This window comes from Trichomycterus rosablanca, chromosome 10, assembly GCF_030014385.1.
Source record: "Trichomycterus rosablanca isolate fTriRos1 chromosome 10, fTriRos1.hap1, whole genome shotgun sequence".
NCBI classification, from domain to species: Eukaryota; Metazoa; Chordata; class Actinopteri; order Siluriformes; family Trichomycteridae; genus Trichomycterus; species Trichomycterus rosablanca.
This window is the reverse complement of record NC_085997.1, coordinates 13,993,500-14,014,349: the sequence shown is the minus strand read 5'-3', so window position 1 is coordinate 14,014,349 and position 20,850 is coordinate 13,993,500.

Genomic DNA, 20,850 nt, shown 5'->3' with positions numbered 1-20,850 from the left:
ACTGTCTAAATTCTGCTTTTGTCTTTCTCAGATAAAACACAGTGTTTCTGCTCTCTTCTGAGTTTTCCAGTGTTTGATGGCTCCAGTTCATTTCTGCTGGATTAATTGGTCCCTGAATGAATTCTGTTGACAGGGCAATTCATCATTAGTTTATGCTGACAGTGACAGGGTGGAAATGGGGGAGGGTCGAGGGGATAGAGGGGTGAATACAGAGGAGTATAGGAGACTGTTTCCTCTCTCTCTCTCTCTATCCATGTTTTAATGACTCTGTTTATTTACGGTGATCAGGTTAATGCACACATGATTTTATCCTGAAACATTTCCAGGTTCCTAAACATTTAATTAAACCAGAGAGTGTCTGTGGACACTGCATTTGATTGGACTGTTATATTGTTGGACTGATCACAGATCAGTTTCAGATTGCCCAATATAATTACATTTGCTGTAAGAATTAGCCTGTAATTACATCATGTATCACACAACAGCCATTAGAGGTGATTACTTACCAGTGATGGAACATGGTACAATCTGCTTTCTCTCTCTCTTTGAATTTTTCAAGATTCATTTTACATAATTTACTTGCAAAATATCTTTAAAGAACATTTTTAATAATAGTCTTTTTAATGTGGTTATAAGTAAATACTTAGTGATGGTATACACTGACCAGGCATAACATTATGACCACTGACAGGTGGGATATATTAGGCAGCAAGTGAACATTTTCACGTGTTAGAGGCAGGAAAAATGGACAAGCGTAAGGATTTGAACAAGTTTGACAAGGGCCAAATTGTGTTGGCTAGACGACTGGGTCAGAGCATCTCCAAAACTGCACCTCTTGTGGGGTGTTCCTGGTCTGCAGTGGTCAATATCTATCAGAAGTGGTCAAAGGAAAGAACAGTGGTAAACCGGCGACAGGGTCATGGGTGGCCAAGGCTCATTGATGCACGTGGGGAGCGAAGGCTGGCCCGTGTGGTCCAAACCAACAGACGAGCTACTGTAGCTCAAATTGCTGAAGATGTTAATGCTCGTTATGATAGAAAGGTGTCAGAATACACAGTGCATTGCAGTGTGTTGTGCATTGTCGCAGACCAGTCAGGGTGCCCATGCTGACCCCTGTCCACCCCCGAATGCGCCAACAATGGGCACGTGAGCATCGGAACTGACCACAGAGCAATGGAAGAAGGTGGCCTGGTCTGATAAATCACGTTTTCTTTTACATCACATGAGTAGCGGGGTGCATGTGTGTTGCTGGGGAACACATGGCATCAAGATGCACTATGGGAAAGAGGCAAGCCGGTGGAGGCAGTGTGATGCTTTGGGCAATATTCTGCTGGGAAACCTTGGGTCCTGCCATCCATGTGGGTGTTACTTTGACATGTACTACCTACCTAAGCATTGTTGCAGACCATGTTCACCCTTTGATAGAAACGGTATTCCCTGATGGCTGTGGCCTCTTTCAGCAGGATAATGCGCCCTGCCACAAAGCAAAAATGGTTCAGGAATGCTTTGAGGAGCACAACAACGAGTTTGAGGTGTTGACTTGGCCTCCAATTTCCTCAGATCTTAATCCAATCGAGCATCTGTGGGATGTCTGATCCATGGAGGCCTCACCTTGCAATTTACAGGAGTTAAAGGATCTGCTGCTAATGTCTTGATTCCAGATACCACAGCACACCTTCAAGGGTCTAGTGGATTTCATACCTCGACAGGTCAGGGCTGTTTTGGCAGCAAAAGGGGGACCAACACAATATTAGGGGTCATAATGTTATGCCTGATCGGTGTAAATTTACACTGTCAGAAGTGTGCACTCATTTTCTTACTCGAATATGACAACCATCTAAGAACACATCTGCTGAAACTTTTTTTTAGAACAAAGATGCATAATTAGAACAGATTGCTTTGTCAGATGGACGTGTTAAAAATGAAGGGTTAGTTTCCATTTAAGTACTTGGGTGGGTCTAGAGTCGTATTTTGAAGACAGCATGAGACAGCAAGAACAGGCTCAAGACTCAAAGGGTATGTGGTGCAGAACAGGATTTTACCATTTCACTTAGGTAGGTTGGAACTGGTGCGTTTTTGGCTTTGCAGGCAAGCATTATTGTTTTAAATTGAATTTGGGCAGCTGCAGGAAGCCAGTAAAAAGAGTGCAGCAGTGGGGTTATATTACAGCACTTGGGTTGATTGAAAACCAGGCATGCAGCTGCATATTGCATCATTTGCAAAGGTCTGATAGTGAACATAAAAAGATTCACCAGAAGGAGGGTTCAGTAGTCCAGCCAATTCTTTTAAAAGGTGTTTGGCAGATTCAGTAGAAGTCAGGGCTCCATACAGGTCACTGGTACCCTTTTTCCACCGACGCGGATCCAGCTCCGTTCCGGTTCGCGAACTTGCTTTTGAACCGGTCCTGCGTGTTTCCACAGAAAAAAAAAAGGTTCCAGACAGCAAACTAACGTTCTAATCTGGCACCACAGCGCAAACCGTGACATCATCTGTGGGCATGTCACAGTGTAGAGGTTTCGGTGCTTTTACATAAGAAGCTGCTAAACCACGTTTGCGCTGCACTTTCATTTTTTAAGCCGCTCGTGATGTAACTGTGTATAAATTTAGTTAATATATATACAGTGTATCACAAAAGTGAGTACACCCCTCACATTTCTGCAGATATTTAAGTATATCTTTTCATGGGACAACACTGACAAAATGACACTTTGACACAATGAAAAGTAGTCTGTGTGCAGCTTATATAACAGTGTAAATGTATTCTTCCCTCAAAATAACTCAATATACAGCCATTAATGTCTAAACCACCAGCAACAAAAGTGAGTACACCCCTTAGTGAAAGTTCCTGAAGTGTCAATATTTTGTGTGGCCACCATTATTTCCCAGAACTGCCTTAACTCTCCTGGGCATGGAGTTTACCAGAGCTTCACAGGTTGCCAATGGAATGCTTTTCCACTCCTCCATGACGACATCACGGAGCTGGCGGATTTTCGAGACTTTGCGCTCCTCCACCTTCCGCTTGAGGATGCCCCAAAGATGTTCTATTGGGTTTAGGTCTGGAGACATGCTTGGCCAGTCCATCACCTTTACCCTCAGCCTCTTCAATAAAGCAGTGGTCGTCTTAGAGGTGTGTTTGGGGTCATTATCATGCTGGAACACTGCCCTGCGACCCAGTTTCCGGAGGGAGGGGATCATGCTCTGCTTCAGTATTTCACAGTACATATTGGAGTTCATGTGTCCCTCAATGAAATGTAACTCCCCAACACCTGCTGCACTCATGCAGCCCCAGACCATGGCATTCCCACCACCATGCTTGACTGTAGGCATGACACACTTATCTTTGTACTCCTCACCTGATTGCTGCCACACATGCTTGAGACCATCTGAACCAAACAAATTAATCTTGGTCTCATCAGACCATAGGACATGGTTCCAGTAATCCATGTCCTTTGTTGACATGTCTTCAGCAAACTGTTTGCGGGCTTTCTTGTGTAGAGACTTCAGAAGAGGCTTCCTTCTGGGGTGACAGCCATGCAGACCAATTTGATGTAGTGTGCGGCGTATGGTCTGAGCACTGACAGGCTGACCCCCCACCTTTTCAATCTCTGCAGCAATGCTGACAGCACTCCTGCGCCTATCTTTCAAAGACAGCAGTTGGATGTGACGCTGAGCACGTGCACTCAGCTTCTTTGGACGACCAACGCGAGGTCTGTTCTGAGTGGACCCTGCTCTTTTAAAACGCTGGATGATCTTGGCCACTGTGCTGCAGCTCAGTTTCAGGGTGTTGGCAATCTTCTTGTAGCCTTGGCCATCTTCATGTAGCGCAACAATTCGTCTTTTAAGATCCTCAGAGAGTTCTTTGCCATGAGGTGCCATGTTGGAACTTTCAGTGACCAGTATGAGAGAGTGTGAGAGCTGTACTACTAAATTGAACACACCTGCTCCCTATGCACACCTGAGACCTAGTAACACTAACAAATCACATGACATTTTGGAGGGAAAATGACAAGCAGTGCTCAATTTGGACATTTAGGGATGTAGTCTCTTAGGGGTGTACTCACTTTTGTTGCCGGTGGTTTAGACATTAATGGCTGTATATTGAGTTATTTTGAGGGAAGAATAAATTTACACTTTTATATAAGCTGCACACAGACTACTTTTCATTGTGTCAAAGTGTCATTCTGTCAGTGTTGTCCCATGAAAAGATATACTTAAATATCTGCAGAAATGTGAGGGGTGTACTCACTTTTGTGATACACTGTATGTATTATATTCATTCATTACACACAGACTGATATATTTCAAATGTTTATTTATTTTAATGTTGATGATTATAACTGACAACTAATGAAAACCCCAAATTTAGTATCTCAGAAAATTAGAATATTACTTAAGACCAATACAAAAAAAGGATTTTTAGAAATGTTGGTCAACTGAAAAATATGAACATGAAAAGTATGAGCATGTACAGCACTCAATACTTAGTTGGGGCTCCTTTTGCCTGGATTACTGCAGCAATGCGGCGTGGCATGGAGTCCATCAGTCTGTGGCACTGCTCAGGTGTTATGAGAGCCCAGGTTGCTCTGATAGTGGCCTTCAGCTCTTCTGAATTGTTGGGTCTGGCGTATCGCATCTTCCTCTTCACAATACCTCATAGATTTTTTATGGGGTTAAGGTCAGGCGAGTTTGCTGGCCAATTAAGAACAGGGATACCATGGTCCTTAAACCAGGTACTGGTAGCTTTGGCACTGTGTGCAGGTGCCAAGTCCTGTTGGAAAATGAAATCTGCATCTCCATAAAGTTGGTCAGCAGCAGGAAGCATGAAGTGCTCTAAAACCTCCTGGTAGACGGCTGCGTTGACCTTGGACCTCAGAAAACACAGTGGACCGACACCAGCAGATGACATGGCACTCCAAACCATCACTGACTGTGGAAACTTTACACTGGACCTCAAGCAACGTGGATTCTGTGCCTCTCCTCTCTTCCTCCAGACTCTGGGACTTTGATTTCCAAAGGTAATGCAAAATTTACTTTCATCAGAGAACATAACTTTGGACCACTCAGCAGTCCTTTTTGTCTTTAGCCCAGGCGAGACGCTTCTGACGCTGTCTCTTGTTCAAGAGTGGCTTGACACAAGGAATGCGACAGCTGAAACCCATGTCTTGCATACGTCTGTGCGTGGTGGTTCTTGAAGCACTGACTCCAGCTGCAGTCCACTCTTTGTGAATCTCCCCCACATTTTTGAATGGGTTTTGTTTCACAATCCTCTCCAGGGTGTGGTTATCCCTATTGCTTGTACACTTTTTTCTACCACATCTTTTCCCTTCGCCTCTCTATTAATGTGCTTGGACACAGAGCTCTGTGAACAGCCAGCCTCTTTAGCAATGACCTTTTGTGTCTTGCCCTCCTTGTGCAAGGTGTCAATGGTCGTCTTTTGGACAACTGTCAAGTCAGCAGCCTTCCCCATGATTGTGTAGCCTACAGAACTAGACTGAGAGACCATTTAAAGGCCTTTGCAGGTGTTTTGAGTTAATTAGCTGATTAGAGTGTGGCACCAGGTGTCTTCAATATTGTACCTTGTCACAATATTCTAATTTTCTGAGATACTGATTTTGGGGTTTTCATTAGTTGTCAGTTATAATCATCAACATTAAAAGAAATAAACATTTGAAATATATCAGTCTGTGTGTAATGAATGAATATATTATACAAGTTTCACTTTTTAAATGAAATTACTAAAATAAATCAACTTTTTCATGATATTCTAATTTTATGACCAGCACCAGTATATATACCAGACTCTCACATTGGTTAAGCCTTTAAGTAAAGGAAAAGGTCTCAAATTCATTGCTCACTGATTTCTCTGCTACCTGGTCAAGGCTCCTGCACTAGCAATGGTTGATCTAAAGACTCCATAGTGGGCAAGTGAAAAGATGCGGCCCGCAGCTATGTGCATGTCAAATGGTAAATGATAGTCTCAGCCTTCTTGTCCAGCAAGGGGGACAGTGGCATGATTCAAATGGGAGGAAATTGAAAATGACATTTTTGGGAACAAATAGGATATGATTTTTTCCCTACAGATTATTTTTATTTTAATAGGCTATTTGTTTCATCTATTGCAGCCATGCATAAAGAATTGATCTACAACCCCAAATCAGAAAAAGTTGGGACAGTATGGAAAATGCTAATAAAAAAAAAATGCAGTGTTCCTTACATTTACTTTGACTTTTATTTTATTGCAGACACTTTGAACCCAATATATTTCATGTTTTATCTGCTCAACTTCATTTCATTTGTTAATAAACCTTCATTTCTGCATTTCATGTCTGCAACACATTTTTTAAAAAGTTGGGACCAGGGCAATTTAGGGCTAGTAACGAGGTGAAAAAACTAAATAATGATGCTATTTTAAACAGGTGATGTCAACAGGTGATTATAATCATGCTTTGGTGCAAAGCATCCATGAAAGGCTTTGATGTGCAAAGATGATCAGAGGATCTCCAGTTTGTCAACAAATGCCTGAGAAAATGATTGAAACATTTAAAAACAATGTACTTCAAAAAAAGATTGGAAGGGATTTGCATATTTTCCCTCTACAGTGCATAATATCATTAAACCATTCAAGGAATCAGGAGAAATTTCAGTGCGTAAAGGCCAAGGGCGCAAGCTTAAGCTGAACACCCGTGATCTTCAATCCCTCAGACGGCACTGCATCAAGAACCACCACTCAACAATAGCTGATATAACCACATGGGTGAGGGATTACTTTGGCAAACCTTTGTCAAGCACTACAATACAGAGTTACATGCACAAATGCCACTTAAATCTTTACTGTGCAAAAAAGAAGCCTTACGTTAACCATGTCCAGAAGCGGCATCGACTTCTCTGGGCTCAGAGGTATCTAGGATCACACAGTGGAACTATTATTGTGGTCAGATGACCCTGTACTGTTGCACATTTTAGGCGTGTTTGCAGGAAGAATGGGACAAAATAAAAGCTGAAACACCAGACAAGTTGACCAGACAAAACATAATTAATTAAATGCAATGAAATAAAAGTCAAAGTAAATGTAAGAAACTCTGTGTTTTTTTATTATTTGCAATTTCCATGCTGTCCCAACTTTTTCTGATTTGGGCTTGTACAACAAAATTTTTTTTCTCATTAACAGTTTAGAATAAGGAGAGCATGCAAGGTATTTTTGCATGTTTTGCTTAACATGTAAATTGTAAAGTGAACCTTGATGCTCATGTTGTAATAGCCACCTTTGTGACAGGATAAAAATCATCAGCTGCAATAATTGCTGCTTAAGAATTGAGCCACCAGTCTGATGTTTTCCCAGTACAGCCATAATTTATTGCCAAACTCAATTAAATTCAGAAAATAAAGCTGCTGATAGATTTGCCGTTATGAATTGCAACAGAGCTATGAAGATATAAAATGTGCATCTGATTTCTCTATTTCCAGCATGATACTGTGGCAAATGAGATCGTCTCAGGGATTAGTGCTGAAGATAAACTGATAAGACAAACTGAAGATGTGGCACAACGTCGCCTTGTTTAGAACAAGTCGCAGATAGGAGGCTGTTAAAAGCCTATTCATTTGTGCACTGGGCTGTGAAAATCAGATGGGTTTATAGTATGATGGAGTTTTTAGTATTGAAAGAGAGATAGTCGTGTTGTGCCAAGCCTGTTGCTTTGCTGCTCCATCAGTTTCATTTACATTAATGTTTAGTCGTTTGACATACACTTATTCAGAAGTACTCACAAAACATGCAAACCAGCTGAACGTAGAACACTGCAAAGTAGTTAAATAATCTGTCAGGTTTTATTACCTTGTAGACTAGCGACAAATTATTCTTAATGTGGTCTAATCTGTGACTAAAACATTCTAAACTAATAATTAAGTGCCTGAGCAGGAAGTACAAAATAACAACAATAACAATATGAATTAACAAATCACATAATCATTTAACATAATCAACTGACAAACATACAAATTAGGGCTGGCACCGATCCAATACTCTGTATCAGTATTGAACCAATATTGGCCTAAATCACTGGATCAGATTTCAGAAGGAAAAAAACATCTAATCCGATCTGATACTGTTGCTTAATGTAAATAATACTTAATGTAAATAAGGCCATTGTTTGTGTGTAAAGCAAATAACAAACGAAAATACGTTCCAACAGAGTGCAGTTTATTGCCACTCACTCAGCAACTGCTGTAACAAGGTGCATTTTGATGAGTGAGTGTGATGTTGTAGGTTCTGTATTTATTCCTTTAGAATATTTGTTTCACAGTCTGAACATTGTTATTTAGATAGCTAGTTTAACCATGCTGCATTGAGACATGCTTAGTTGCTGCATTGAGACATGCTTAGTATACAAATAAATGGAAAAGACATTGTCATATGCATTGTTTAAAAGTGTTAGCCTTCAGACTCATTCAGAAGGAAAGGAGACACTGGGCTGTTCTCATTTCTGGCAAAAGCTCATTCAACCATTAAGAAGCCAGGAAACTGGAACAGCAAAATCTTGTGTAGCTGGCATGGCAGGATGCTGGCATGCAGGTGTGTAGTTCTGAATTAAGAAGTGTAGATGATCTCGAGCAAAGCTTTTTTTGTGGTCAGAAATGGAAGGACAAGAGTTTTAAATTTGTTTCATGTTTGTTTCATATTATTTCACTCATTTATTGAAATTTGGTAAAAAAAAATGCACCGAAAGGCCACCATTGTTTCTAATATAAAGGTTTTGTTCTTCGTTCTGTAAGATGTCTCTTTGTAGTATATTAAAAGCAAGTTTGATAAAGTTTTTATTTGCATTGGTTTGCCAAAATTCATGGCGAGGCTTTAAATGAAAAATTAGAGATTTCGTTGTGTATGAATAATAATGATAAGCTGATGATAATGATAATGATAAGCTACGATTCCTTTATTGATCCCCACGGGGGAAATTTGAGTGTTACAGCAGCTCTAGTACAGTGAATAGAGTAAATGAAATAGAAATAAAATAAAATAAAAAATATTAACAATGAAATGCAATTACTATTATACAGCAGTATGACAATTACAACCATATAATAAAACACTGTATATTCTATATGTAAATATATACATATGTGTGAAGAATGAAATGCAGACAAAGCTGATTGGCTTTCATCAGAGTTGCTCTGCAATAAAAAGCACCTGCCACTGTCAAGCTCTTCAATATTCCAAATACACACAGACATCATAGAACACAAAATAAACACAAGTGAACATTTAATGCTAATGCAACTGATATAATACGTTTAAATTCCAGGAAATCATAGATGTAACAATAGATTTTCAATGCAATGCAAAATTTTAATGCAATGCAATGCAAAATGCAATTTTGTGGTGCATTTTGCAATTTAGCAATTTAATCAAAAAACATACATAAATAAAACTTAATAAAACTTGTGAACACAATGACAATTTAAAAAAAGGGTGATTACCTCTTTAGTAGTCTAAAGATTAGTAGTCTCTAACACTTACATAATTTTGCTGCCAAATCATGTTTCACCATGGTACTATAGCTCTCTTTTGTTGCATCTATGATTTCCTGGAATTAAAACTATTATTTTACTTGCATTAGCATTAAATGTGCACTTATGTGTATTTTGTATTCTATGATGTATATGCGTATTTGGCATATTGAAGAGCTTGACAGTGGCAGGTGCTTTTTTTTTTTGCAGAACAACTCTAATGAAAGCCAATCAGCTTTATCCTGTTTCAATCTGGGTCTGTCTCTTTTTTCTTTATCCTGCTCCGGATGTCATCTGGCATGCTGAAGAAACTCTTTGCTAGATTGGCAGCTGCATCCAGGTTCACAGTTTGTTGGTTTCAGTGAAAGAGCCAGATATGCCAATTTAGACAGTGGAGTGACAAAAAAAAAAACTTTGCTTCTAAATGCAGTAATTTCACTACAGGGAATTCTCAGCAGCGGGATTGAAGAAATCAGGTGGGTTTGTCTTTTTCTTGCTAACAAGCCCTGAATGACAAACAGACGACAGTTCGGAGCTGAGTGAACATCCGTCCGTGAAGCTTCACAGAAGAGTGACAAAACAAACAACAGGCTGGGAAAAAAGAGGGGATAAAACTGTTGCTAATGCTATCTGGAGAGAATAAGTACAAGTCATTAAATTATTTTTAAAATATTTTTTTTAATTTTCTTAACTTTCTTTTTAACCAAATCTTTAATAATCGAAGACTACTTGGTAGTGTATACTAATTCTGATTCTAATCTGGTTACCCAATAATCTACTGTCTCTGATTACTGAGACCTGCACATCATCAGCAGCAGCAGCAATCAATGCCTGTTTACCCCAAACCATCAGTGTTTATTTAAAAGTCATGTGAAATGTAATACATTACTGAATATTACTGGTCAGGAGGCAGTGTCCCTGTGTTACCCTACATACAAAGCTATATTAGTTAAACTATGTATTAATAGTGACAAATGTTAGTAAAACTGTGTAAAATGTTACTGGAGTACCGAGAAAAATGTATCATAAGAACAGATAGACTGGTCTTGTATTGCTACAGATATATGCACTAGAACAAGTTTATGAAGCATGTACATGTGTAATGTGTTGATCAAAGCTTAAGTCAAAGCCACCTAACTCTGTGGGGAAACAATGCACCTGGCAACCCTGTTTGTAGATCTGTTGGTAAAAGAAATGCCAAAAAAAGCAATTTAGTGATTAGTGATTACCTATAACACACACACACACACACACACATAATAAATATTCTTCACACAAAATAAAGATTTGACTAAAAATAACCCAAATTATTTGACTCCATATATCAAATAGGCAATCAAGTCTGTCGGCACTCAGTCGGCCAGTAGCGCAAACCCAGATCTCAGTAGTGGTGGCTAGCATAATACACTGCTCCAGCATTTACATACACCAAGATATAACTGTAACATGTTTAGCAAGGAAAACCCAAATGAACATAAAAAAAATAAGGTGAGGATTGAACACAGGTAATCCTCTAATTAGTAGAGCTAATAAAATTATAAGAATGGACCGACTGGATAGATATTGCTTCAGATATATGCACTAGAATAATTATATTATTTTACCAATAATAATAAGTTTATGGAGCATGTACATGTTTTATGTATTGATCAAAGCTTAGGTCAAAGTCACCTAACTTTGTGGAAAGACAATACACTTGGCAACCCTGTTTGTTGACCTGTTGGTAAAAGAAATGCCAAAAAGAGCGATTTAGTGATTAGTGATTCCCTATGAAACACACATACACACACACAAAATTATTTGATCCCATATCATCTTATAGGCACTCATGTTTGTGTAGACACCCGGTTGGCCAGTTGGCCAGTAGCGCAAACCCAGATCTTAGTAGTGGTGGCTGACAGAATACACTACTGCTCCAGCATGTAACTGTAACATGTTTAGCAAGGGAAAACCCAAATTAACATAAAAAAAAAATAATTAAAGTGAAGATTGAACACAGGTCATCATCTGATAAGTGTTATTGATCTATTATTTTGTCTGTTTATTTATTGAACCTTTCCTTCAGTATATCCTACTGTACTCTCTCGGTACACGGAGCGCCCTCCCTTCTCATTATCCCCATACAGATCCGTGGAGCTAACACTGATGCTATGTTGGACACTGGTAGTACATACACACTTATTCAAGAACGTTTGTGGAAGCAGTTAGCCTGGGAGAATGAAGAATTGCAATGCTGTGAAAACCAAGCCTTCATTATGGCAGATGGCCAGGAGAGCAAAGCTGTTGGCAAAACTCCTCTAGTGTTAAAACTCCACGATATTTCATATAAAACCGATATGTATGTCCTGAGAGAGGATAGTCTATACATGCCAGTCCTGCTTGGCTTAGACTTTTTAATCGCCAGCAAAATGTCTCTTAAACCGCACCTGGGGGAATACACCTTACCGAACGGGAAGTCCCATAAGTTTCTGGTTAAACCAGGAACCACACTTAGCTGGACCAACATAGCAGGTGGAGTTAATTTCTACATGGCCATGGTGAAGAATGTGCCACAAGTGGACAACATGTTTAACTGTCAACCAGAGTTAGTACGATCACTGCTGCAGAAGTGGTTTACTGTCTGGACAGAGAGGTTGGGATCCACCAATGTGGTAAAACATCGCATCATCACCGCAGATGAAGTCCCTATAAGGAGAAGAGCTTATCGGACTTCCATCTAAAAGCAGGACATTATCAAGGAACATGTCCAAAAAATGCTAAAGAACAACATAGGATTTACTACTTCTTTAAAATGAATTGGATTTTTTAGTACCGTATTTGATATGATAAGGGAGACGTTTTAGACAAACTATTCAACTGATTATTTAATAGATTTTTTTATTTTATTTTATTTTAACTACATGCAATACTGGCAGATGAGCAGTTGTTGATAGTCTCTAATAAAGTAAATTGTTTCATATTTTAAATGTTTTTTACATAACCTGCATTTTTTTTTTTATTGCCAGGCCAGCAAGAACTGAACATTTAGAAATAAACTATTATATGCTTTATGCAATTGTGTTGGTTGATCAATCTTCACATTTAATTATGTAATATAATATATTTATTCCTTTAGTGCAAACTGTTTCATGTTTGTGCACTGGGATTAATTATGTCTTGGTTGTCTTAAGGTTGATCAATAGGAAACATTGTAACTAACATTATGAGAGGCTTTTTAAATGGAAACATAGTCAAGAACACAGGGTATGTTTGACCTGGCTCATAAAAAAGACTTATCACTGTCTTAGGTTAGTGTTATGTAAATGTGGTCAAAGTAACTGGTCCCCACAGTTACAACCCATTTAGTGTTATGTAAATGTGGTCAAAGTAACTGGTCCCCACAAGCATTTCTTTCATTGTTAGGTGGTTTTGTTGTGCTTTAATAACAATACTAAGCATTGAATGTACAGTGGGGCCAAAAAGTATTTAGTCAGCCACTGATTGTGCAAGTTCTCCTACTTAGAAAGATGAGAGAGGTCTGTAATGTTCATCATAGGTACACTTCAACTATGAGAGACAAAATGAGAAAAAAAAATCCAGGAAATCACATTGTAGGATTTTTAAAGAATATATTTGTAAATTATGGTGGAAAATAAGTATTTGGTCACCCACAAACAAGCAAGATTTCTGGCTCTCACAGACCTGTAACTTCTTCTTTAAGAAGCTCTTCTGTCCTCCACTCGTTACCTGTATTAATGGCACCTGTTTGACCTCGTTATCTGTATAAAAGACACCTGTCCACAGCCTCAAACAGTCAGACTCCAAACTCAACCATGGCCAAGACCAAAGAGCTGTCGAAGGACACCAGGAAGAAAATTGTAGACCTGCACCAGGCTGGGAAGAGTGAATCTACAATAGGCAAGCAGGTTGGTGTGAATAAATCAACTGTGGGAGCAATTGTAAGAAAATGGAAGACATACAAGACCATTGATAATCTCCCTCGATCTGGGGCCCCATGCCAGATCTCATCCCGTGAGGTCAAAATGATCATGAGAACGGTGAGCAAAATCCCAGAACTACACGGAGGGACCTGATGAATGACCTGCAGAGAGCTGGGACCAAAGTAACAAAGGCTATCATCAGTAACACACTACGCCGAGAAGGACTCAAATCCTGCAGTGCCAGGCGTGTCCCCCTGCTTAAACCAGTACATGTCCAGGCCCGTCTGAAGTTTGCCAGAGAGCATATGGATGATCCAGAAGAGGATTGGGAGAATATCATGTGGTCAGATGAAACCAAAATGGAACTTTTTGGTAAAAACTTAACTCGTCGTGTTTGGAGGAAGAAGAATGCTGAGTTGCATCCCAAGAACACCATACCTACTGTGAAGCATGGGGGTGGAAACATGCTTTGGGGCTGTTTTTCTGCAAAGGGGACAGGACGACTGATCCATGTTAAGGGAAGAATGAACGGGGCCATGTATCGTGAGATTTTAAGCCAAAACCTCCTTCCATCAGTGAGAGCATTGAAGATGGAACGTGGCTGGGTCTTCCAGCATGACAATGATCCCAAACACACCGCTCGGGCAACGAAGAAGTGGCTCCGTAAAAAGCATTTCAAGGTCCTGGAGTGGCCTAGCCAGTCTCTAGACCTCAACCCCATAGAAAATTTGTGGAGGGAGTTGAAAGTCCGTGTTGCCCAGAGACAGCCCCAAAACATCACTGCTCTAGAGGAGATCTGCATGGAGGAATGGGCCAAAATACCAGCTACAGTGTGTGCAAACCTGGTGAAGACTTACAGGAAACGTTTGACCTCTGTCATTGCCAACAAAGGTTATGTTACAAAGTATTGAGTTGAACTTTTGTTATTGACCAAATACTTATTTTCCACCATAATTTACAAATAAATTCTTTAAAAATCCTACAATGTGATTTCCTGGATTTTTTTTTCTCATTTTGTCTCTCATAGTTGAAGTGTACCTATGATGAAAATTACAGACCTCTCTCATCTTTCTAAGTAGGAGAACCTGCACAATCAGTGGCTGACTAAATACTTTTTGGCCCCACTGTACACACTGATCAGCAATACCATTAAAACCACCTTCTTGTTTCTACACACACTGTTCATTTTATCAGCTTCACTTACCATATAGAAGCACTTTATAGTTCTACAATTACTGACTGTAGTCCATCTACTTTTCTACATACCTTTTAGCCTGCTTTCACACAGTTCTTCAAGGGTCAGGACGCCACAGGACCACCACAGAGTAGGTATTATTTAGGTGGTGGATGACTCTCAGCACTGCAGTGACAATGACATGGTGGTGGTGAGTTAGTTTGTGTTATGCTTGTATAAGTGGATCAGACACAGCAGCATTGCAGGAGTTTTTAAATACCGTGTCCACTCACTGTCCACTCTATTAGACACTTCTACCTAGTTGGTCCACCTTGTAGATGTAAAGTCAGAGACGATCGCTCATCTATTGCTGCTGTTTGAGTTGGTCATCTCCTAGCCCTTCATCAGTGGTCACAGGACGCTACCCACGGGGCACTGTTGGCTGGATGTTTTTGGTTGGTGGACTATTCTCAGTCCAGCAGTGACAGTGATGTGTCCTCCAGTGCTTCTGTGTCTGATCCACTCATACCAGCACAACACACGCTAACACACCACCACCATGTCAGTGTCACTGCAGTGCTGAGAATGATCCAACACCCAAATAATACCCACAATGTGGTGGTCTTGTGGGGGTCCTGACCATTGAAGAACAGGGCGAAAGCAGGCTAAAAAAGTATGTAGAGAAACATATGGACTACAGTCAGTAATTGTAGAACTACAAAGTGCTTCTATATGGTAAGTGGAGCTGATAAAATGGACAGTGAGTGTAAAAACAAGGAGGTGGTTTTGTTATGTTATGCCTGATTGGTGTATAAGACATAATATTCTTTAAAATTGTATGTTAAGTTATTTATTGAATTGACAAAAGCATGGTGACATGTTGAATCAGTCTTATAGATAAAATTAGCTGTTTGCATATTTCTTCTTTCATGTCTGGAAGCTAGACAGATTAAAATGTGTTTTATACAAATTTTATCTCCCTTTTTGTTTCCAAAGGCTAATTGACTGTAGGTCCACATATAGCATCCTATGAATATAACATTTTTGCTTTCTAATCCATGGTGAGTTTACACAGTGCATGTGCCCAGTGATCCACATCATGAAGAAAATATTTTTCATCTTACCTTAATGCATTTCATATTGTCGCTTCCTTAAAGAAATTAATTTACATAACTTTACATTAAATGGGTAGAATTTCCTTAGAAAAGCATGTTTATATAGCCCAAAGTCATCAGATAATTTCACAAGCAGTTCAAATCTGGGTTTATGTACTATAAATATGGTATATGGTTATAATATTCTGAAATTGTACTTGCAGGTATTGATAAATGTTTGTGCACTTAAGATTTTAACAGAGATGTTCACAAGTCACAAAATACAAGTCCGAGTCAAGTCACGAGTCTTTAGGCTAGAGTCCGAGTCAAGTCACGAGTCAATATAATCTACACAAAACATATATTGGAAATGTAGCGTAGAAATAAACAAATAAAGTTCATATAAAAAACAACAAAAAATTAGCAACTGTATTTTGCCGTTTTACTTTCCTAGGTACCAGTTAAAAGCTTAAACTGATACGTTTTGTTTTCATTGCAAAACAAAAACGCGTGATAAATCATTCACAGCGGCCAACATCCAAAACACAGCACAAAAATCATAACCACTGCTTACCTTAGCTTATGTTCTTCCAGATGCTATTAAAATTATAACCGTGTGTCCCATTAGGAATATAATTCGTTATTTTGTAAATGTGCTTATAATTAAAAACTTCCAAACTTTTCCCGGTTGTGAAGTAAAACACGAACTCGTTAGAAAGGCAATCGAGTGTTTCATTGACAATCTGTGTGATGCTACAAACTAAATACATGCAAATAACAGCATTTCTTACTAAAATTAAAATCAGAAGGTCTGATTGGTTCAGAAAGCGGTTCTTCTAACCATTAGCACCAATTCTGTGAAGCGTTTCATTTACACCAGCTGTTCCAGTGAAGTGCACTAAGTAGGGTATTCCACCATTTTAAGTGAGATTTCAATCCAAAGGAAGGAGTAAGGAGCGACGCTTCATCACTATGCCGGAAGCTGGCTGGAACATTTACCCATTGCGTGCGTTGCGGGTTAAAACGGCTGGAGCGTTATTAGAGAGCAGAAAATGACACCATCAGAATGAATACGAGTCGAGTCTGAAGTCGCTGTGTGTGCATTTTAACACTTCTAATCTTTTCAGAGTAAAAGTCTGTTTACAAAATAATATGGTATGAAATGCAGCACAAAAAACATAGCTTTAGAAACATGGCTGACATACTAAGATTTCAGGTTTGACATATAAAATTTATTTTTCATATGCACAAAAATTCAGACTTATATTTAAACAATGATTGAAGTAAAACGGCTTAGCCATTAACTGACAACATCGCTTCACAGCTTAAACTCTCAGTTCTTTTTACAGTCTTAGTTGTCAGTTATGCATTTAATAAGTTACAAAATATTAAATGTGCCGTGGATCCATGATCATTTATCACTTGTAGAGAAAGTGAAATCAGAGAATTTTAAATGAAATTCAAATATGGTATAATTTTATCAGAACAAAGCAATAATGTTCTTAATTAATTGGTAATTTAACTGTTGCTCATTTGTTTAAACGTTCCCCAAATGTATCACTGTGATGATAAAATCAGATATGGCTAAATATTTCATTTGATTGCTTTTTCTTTTTTTCATTGTACCCAAATCCATACTTGGGGAACTTTATAAACATAGTGTTTAAGAAAGCAGAGCCATTTTAAAAGGGTGGCATGCTTCTGACCTTCTAGTCCATAATGGCTAATGATTAAGCATGTGTTTTCAGAATGTTTTAGAAATACTTCATTATATATGCACCACTGTTCTGTTTCCAGGTCCTAGATAACAAACGTTAGATATGGGTTGATCTCTTTTGTAGTTTATATGATATAAGTGAAATTGATAGATAAGACCAATATGCATGATACTGTTACAAAACAAGAACATTAAAAAAGCCTATTTACAAAAGAGTAGTAGTGTTTAACACAACCATATAATAAAGCAATAACCTCTAATAAAATAACAAATATAACATAAATAATGAAAAAAAAACAGTAGTTTTATATGCACATGAAAGCCTCTGCATAGGAACATATTTTAAATGGTTTTACCATAATACTGTTATCGCTATACATTACACTGTAAATAAAACATCAAACAAAAGTCTTTGGCAAGTGTAAGAGGATGTGTAATAGGTTCTCTGTGGTTATTTGCAGATAAGGTAAAATGGGCTTTGAATGACAAATATGTGAATATTTTTCCAATTCGTGAACTGGGGTAAAACTGGGCTAAATAAAAAATGCATTTAAATGATTATCATTCAATATTTTTCAATATTGACCTCAATAATGTTCCTGTGACTGTATGAAATCGAAATCTCACAGTCGTTAAGGAGGTACAGCAAAGATACGCCATTCTATATTAATTGATTAGACAATTCTTAATGTAAAACAATCTGTACTCAGTGTAAAATTCACTTGGTCAGCCAGGTCTTTATGTAATTAACCTCAAACTGTATTGTATTATTTTATGATGTAGATTAGATGCCTCTAAAATAGTTTATATATATATATATATATATATATATATACATATATATATATACTGATCAGCCATAACATTAAAACCCCCTCCTTGTTTCTCACTCACTGTCCATTTTATCAGCTCCACTTACCATATAGAAGCACTTTGTAGCTCTACAATTACTGACTGCAGTCCATATGTTTCTCTGCATGCTTTGTTAGCCCCCTTTCATGTTGTTCTTCAATGGTCAGGACCCCCACAGGACCACTACAGAGTAAGTATTATTTGGGTGGTGGATCATTCTCAGCACTGCAGTGATTGTGCTGGTGTGAGTGGATAAGACACAGCAGCGCTGATGAAATGATGGACTACAGTCAGTAATTGTCAAACTACAAAGTGTTTCTATATGGTAAGTGGAGCTGATAAATTAGAGAGTAAGTGTAAAAACTGTGGAGGTGGTTTTAATGTTATATATAGGGAATCTGTGGTGTAATGAATAAAAACTACACTTGGACTATACAGTATATGGAATTGTCGTATCCAGATAACAAAAATACAATTATTAAAAAAGGAGATCATGCACACTGAATTGTCATTTAAGGTTAATCAATTCAACACTATAAAAATGAATTGCTAATTTTAGATTTAGGAATATATATTTTTTTATTTCTCAGTCTGACAACCAGACTACACTGTTGGCTTGTTTTTGTATGCCTGTGTGTGCATGTGTGTGTGTGATCCATTATACAGTACCTATCAGTGTTTTAACCAGAGACATTGCATTTGTTAACTAAAAAGCTTCAAATAAAAAGAAGTTGACATGCTGAGTTACAGGCATGTTAAGTTTTGTATGTACAGTGTATCACAAAAGTGAGTACACCCCTCACATTTCTGCAGATATTTAAGTATATCTTTTCATGGGACAACACTGACAAAATGACACTTTGACACAATGAAAAGTAGTCTGTGTGCAGCTTATATAACAGTGTAAATTTATTCTTCCCTCAAAATAACTCAATATACAGCCATTAATGTCTAAACCACCGGCAACAAAAGTGAGTACACCCCTAAGAGACTACACCCCTAAATGTCCAAATTGAGCACTGCTTGTCATTTTCCCTCCAAAATGTAATGTGATTTGTTAGTGTTACTAGGTCTCAGGTGTGCATCGGGAGCAGGTGTGTTCAATTTAGTAGTACAGCTCTCACACTCTCTCATACTGGTCACTGAAAGTACCAACATGGCACCTCATGGCAAAGAACTCTCTGAGGATCTTAAAAGATGAATTGTTGCGCTACATGAAGATGGCCAAGGCTACAAGAAGATTGCCAACACCCTGAAACTGAGCTGCAGCACAGTGGCCAAGATCATCCAGCGTTTTAAAAGAGCAGGGTCCACTCAGAACAGACCTCGCGTTGGTCGTCCAAAGAAGCTGAGTGCACATGCTCAGCGTCACATCCAACTGCTGTCTTTGAAAGATAGGCGCAGGAGTGCTGTCAGCATTGCTGCAGAGATTGAAAAGGTGGGGGGTCAGCCTGTCAGTGCTCAGACCATACGCCGCACACTACATCAAATTGGTCTGCATGGCTGTCACCCCAGAAGGAAGCCTCTTCTGAAGTCTCTACACAAGAAAGCCCGCAAACAGTTTGCTGAAGACATGTCAACAAAGGACATGGATTACTGGAACCATGTCCTATGGTCTGATGAGACCAAGATTAATTTGTTTGGTTCAGATGGTCTCAAGCATGTGTGGCGGCAATCAGGTGAGGAGTACAAAGATAAGTGTGTCATGCCTACAGTCAAGCATGGTGGTGGGAATGCCATGGTCTGGGGCTGCATGAGTGCAGCAGGTGTTGGGGAGTTACATTTCATTGAGGGACACATGAACTCCAATATGTACTGTGAAATACTGAAGCAGAGCATGATCCCCTCCCTCCAGAAACTGGGTCGCAGGGCAGTGTTCCAGCATGATAATGACCCCAAACACACCTCTAAGACGACCACTGCTTTATTGAAGAGGCTGAGGGTAAAGGTGATGGACTGGCCAAGCATGTCTCCAGACCTAAACCCAATAGAACATCTTTGGGGCATCCTCAAGCGGAAGGTGGAGGAGCGCAAAGTCTCGAATATCCGCCAGCTCCGTGATGTCGTCATGGAGGAGTGGAAAAGCATTCCAGTGGCAACCTGTGAAGCTCTGGTAAACTCCATGCCCAGGAGAGTTAAGGCAGTTCTGGGAAATAATGGTGGCCACACAAAATATTGACACTTCAGGAACTTTCACTAAGGGGTGTACTCACTTTTGTTGCTGGTGGTTTAGACATTAATGGCTGTATATTGAGTTATTTTGAGGGAAGAATACATTTACACTGTTATATAAGCTGCACACAGACTACTTTTCATTGTGTCAAAGTGTCATTTTGTCAGTGTTGTCCCATGAAAAGATATACTTAAATATCTGCAGAAATGTGAGGGGTGTACTCACTTTTGTGATACACTGTATGTATGTATGTATGTATGTATGTACACTCTGTGTTTGTGTATATGTAAAAAAACGCCAAGCTGTAAATGCAGATGAATAAATCTACATTGCGATTAGAAGACAGAGTGTTGTGTGCAGGAAAAAAGAGGTACCACCATGTGACAGTAACAGAAAATAAATGTTTCATTCACAAT